Source organism: Lissotriton helveticus, chromosome 4_1, assembly GCF_964261635.1.
Source record: "Lissotriton helveticus chromosome 4_1, aLisHel1.1, whole genome shotgun sequence".
In the NCBI taxonomy this organism is placed as follows: domain Eukaryota; kingdom Metazoa; phylum Chordata; class Amphibia; order Caudata; family Salamandridae; genus Lissotriton; species Lissotriton helveticus.
The window spans coordinates 2,060,938,603-2,060,943,091 of record NC_136063.1 but is presented as its reverse complement, the minus strand read 5'-3'; the positions used below and the strand labels follow the sequence as shown (position 1 = coordinate 2,060,943,091).

Below are 4,489 nucleotides of genomic sequence, written 5' to 3'. Positions count from 1 at the left end.
TGTGACTATATGGTCCAGATTCATTGACGACATTTTCTTTATTTGGACGGATACTGAACAGAAATTAGATGAATTCTTGAAATGGCTTAATCTGTGTGACAGTAACCTGCGGTTTACGTCACATAGTAGCACCCAACAGGTAGAATTTCTAGACATATATATAAGGCACAGCAACGGTATGCTGGAAGTAGACCTATTTACAAAGCCCACAGCCCGTAACACTTTATTGCACTTCAACAGTTACCATCCCCGTGTGCAAAAAGAAGGAATACCCTTCAGTCAATTTCTCCGCCTGAGGCGAAATTGCTCAAATATTACCGACTATGACATTCAAGCTACTGCCCTTAAGGCTAAGTTTTTAGCACGAGGGTATCCTCATAGGTTGGTCCGTGCATCATTCAAGCGGCCACGCTTTTATGATAGGGATGCCCTACTAACACCTAAAATCAAGCAAAATAAAAACCAATTGGTATGTATAACTAGGCATTCTACTTTAAATAACACCATTAGACACATAGTGATGACAAACTGGCACATCCTAAACAGCAGCTCAGAAAACAACGCTAAATTGCCGAAACCCATGTTTGCCCAGAGAAGAAACAGAAATATCAAAGATATAGTAACACATTCCAGATTCACAGAAAGTCATCCGTCTAGCCAGAGGACGATAGATGGAAGTACCCCAGTGACAGGCACCTACACATGTAATTCATGTGTAGCGTGCACTTCGGCCATAGTAGGCCCTAGCATTGACTATCAAGGATTTACCATTAAACCAACAAAAATGTCCAACTGTAAAAGTAAAAACATAATCTATTTGCTCCTGTGCCCATGTGGGCTAGGATACGTAGGAGAGACATCCAGATCCCTTGCAACAAGATTGACTGAACACCGTTCCGCAATCCGGACATTAAAAATGAACGCACCTCTAGTCAAGCATTATTCAGATTTTAAACACAAACATACAGACATACGTTGGTACATCATAGAAAACTGTAACCACGCAAACATTGTGAACACAGAGCAATTTCACAAGAAACGCGAAGTCTATTGTATTTTCTGTTTAGCATCATACCCCAATGGTTTGAACAATGAAATACCATGGGAAAATGCCATCAAATACAATACCTAAATAAGGTCACTAAATCAAACTGCATATTTGAGGAATATCATTTGAATCCCCCTTTAAAAACCTTTAAACCCTTAGGCAATAAGATCAGAAGTAATCTATAACTAAGTAAACGCAATAACCCTTAGCAGCAAACCTGTAGTCAGAATAGGTACTAAATTATTTGTTAAAAATCTAGTTAGTGAGTAAAACATTAAATATACGATCCTGATAATAACCCCAAAAATTAGGTATATATGGCAGAATCAGTACGCAAATTCAAATTAATCGAGAAAATATAAATAATAAAAATGGCTTGTTAGTTCTTATTAAAGTTACCAACATCACTCATAAAGGCTCGTCCTATAAATGACATCTGTGTTCAGTGCAAATAGAATGTACGGTCTTTCTTCTGTATCTACATAAGGGGACCGACACTCCTTCTAATATGGTCACAGACGCAGTCCATCAACTATATCGTTAGTGTGGACTTGATCCGTCCCCCTCGGGTGAAGTATCGGCACCCATGAGCCACCGTAGCTGCATGACGTAAGAATAGAGAGGCGTGGCGATAAGCTAAACTAAAACTCGCGCCCTATCTCAATATAAAAATACGGAGCATTAGAACAAACAGAATACCGCAGCAGACTCCCATCTGAAGCCACGCGCGCTAACGCTATCAAGTAAGTGACTAAATCGATAAATAATGAAAGGGTAAAAAATACGAACCTGCACATTCAGCAGTGTTGTATTATGGAGAGTTTTCTTAATCTACAAAACTAAGGAGCGGTAACTATCTAATGAGGCTGTGACTTAACGGGCAACTATGATACAAGACTTGTACACCAGCCCGACCTTTTTTAAGTAACAGGTATCACAATATACTAATCTGGGCAGTAAATAATAAACGGTCCTTACCTACATTAACCAGGTGGACCGAGCATGGAAAGCTATTTATAAAACTATGCTTTCATGCTATTACAGACCACAAACCAAATTAAATATAAAAAGCCTACAATACGTTTTCAATTTTATCAATCTGCAACATATTTTCAATTTCATAAACGGTTCTCTGGCCTTATCTGTCTCTTTCAGGCATCAAGATAAAGACTAGGAGGCCATCTATGCCCCTAATAAATCTCATTGGGACTCTAGAACCGCCATATTGCAAGGTATAACCAGTAATCAGTCATCCATTGTCTCCGAAATGTAACATAAGAGTTTTCAAATTAGGTTTGAATCATTTTATGACATTAGCCTTATTCCAATTTTTTCAGGTCCAGTCCAAAGCGACGCTAAGTGCTATTTCCTAAATTCCAATCACGGTTTCTTACTGATGTAAAGTTATATGTGTCAAAATATTAGTCACCCAGTGGACAGTGCTAACTAAGGTAATAACAATCAGACTATCAACTATAACATAAGATCTAAACTACATTAGTCAGTCAGTCTAACAATAGTAAATTGTTCCCTGCAGTGTGTATTTTTTGAAATTATAAACAAAAGAAGCAACCCCATATTTTGGCACATCACGACTTGCAACCCAATAAGTAAAGGGGAGCAAATGAAAGGACAGGACTGCCAGGCTAAAGGTAACCTTTCAAAGCATTCATCCATCTACAAATATGTATAACTTGTACATCTTGAGATTTATATTTATATCTGTCTCTCCTTGTTTATTTTCTATCAAAGGGTACTATATCATTTAAAGCACCCCTATACAGAAACAGAACTCAGAATCTGAACTAGCTGCAAACATAACCAATTTAGGTAAGAACTTAATAAAGACTGATATAAAAGTTAAGGTCTAGAGTCACATCCCCTTCAGTGCCCTTTCAACTCTGACTTGTTATGATTTAGGAATTTATTGAGATTAATTAACCATTCTTCCATTGAAGATATACTTATCCTTAGGAAATATGTAGTCCACACATTAAGTGTATATGCATATTCTGTTTCTAAATAATACGCAGCCAGCTTATTGAATAGTCTATGAGTCGGTTTTTTAGTGTTCAGAATTTTGGCGCTCAACTTCTCACGGTAGAGTATTAATTTGTCCTGGTATCAATGTAGGTGCTTCTTGGCCAGAGGAGAACCTTAACCTCTGTAAAAAAGGGGGGCAGAGACCTCCCTTTTGTTCTGTTTGCCCAAATACGCAGCCAGCTATCTGATATATGTATATCAGAGCCTCAAATAGTAACAAAAGTAGCCTCCAGTTTGTAAATGTAGTGCACATAAATTGTAATCAGATATACTCTGCACAGATGTAAATATATTTTACTCCTTTTTAGAAATACCAAGTGGTTCTCCAGAAGAAGGCGTGAATACGCCGAAACGCGCATAGAGACAAATCAAATACTCCACTTGTCTGGTTTTTAATTTGTTTTTTAATATATATGTTTAAATTTAAATTGATGTTATATGTAAAACCGTGCATCCATGATGTATTAATTGTGTGATTTTTTAATTATGTCAATGTTTGCTTAAGAATGTTTGTACTTTCAATAAATTAATCATGAATAATTATTTTTCTTATTGTTGATATTAACATGTGCACTACATTAGTTGATTTACTTCTTGGCTACAACAATTGATGTTTCATAGTACCTGCTATTCTCTCAGGACCTAATAGTTGCCTAGGATAAAGTTATTTGTATAAGCCTTAGTCTGATGACCACATCTTAAATTAAAACCCCTGAGGGCATTGTGTGCGGTATATGAATGGTGAACGTTAAAAACTGTTGTTATTAACTATTTTAAAACAGACCTTATGTATGTGAAGTATATATTTTTTTTAACTTTATTTTTGCAATTGTATCAAAACAGTGAGTCAAATAAGCATGTACATCCAATGTTCCAGAATTAAGACCGCCACAGCATCATAGTCATCATCCACAATGTTAATAATATGTTGACATAGCACCAACTAGACCAGTGATATTAAGAAAGAACAGATCACAATAGGGTCCTTGGTCCGACCCCGTTCATAATGCAAAGATTAATGACAATTCACTACCGACAATTATATCTCCTGCCTCCCACTGCCCAGACTCCTTAATATGGTGAGCTTGTTGCTCCGTATGTTCGAACCTGAACCTAATAACGTTGGACGGGTCACACCACACACTTTGGGACTATTCCCTGCTCCAGCTGGGAATCAGTGTCTTGCCTGAGCGACTCCACATACTCCCTGTATGGTCCCCAGACATCTCTTGGGCATCGTCTCAGCATAAAGCTCACTATTCACATTACAATATGCAATACTGCGCAGCCATCCCTGAACTGTAGGGGCTGTGGGCCGACCCCAGTATAATGTCACCTCACGCTTCGATAACAGGAGACAGAGAGAGGCTAAACTGCGCAGTTTCCTCGGAAACGTGA

The 4,489-nt window shown here is 37.8% G+C and overlaps 1 long non-coding RNA gene across 1 annotated transcript; it reads left to right on the top strand.

The window, feature by feature from the left end:
* The first annotated feature begins 1,677 nt into the window (after positions 1-1,677).
* Positions 1,678-3,456, top strand: LOC144827791 (uncharacterized). The gene is made up of 5 exons (XR_013610374.1): positions 1,678-1,791; positions 2,386-2,499; positions 2,586-2,700; positions 2,801-2,878; positions 3,400-3,456. It is a non-coding gene; the product is annotated as an uncharacterized LOC144827791 (long non-coding RNA).
* The last annotated feature ends 1,033 nt before the right edge of the window (positions 3,457-4,489 follow it).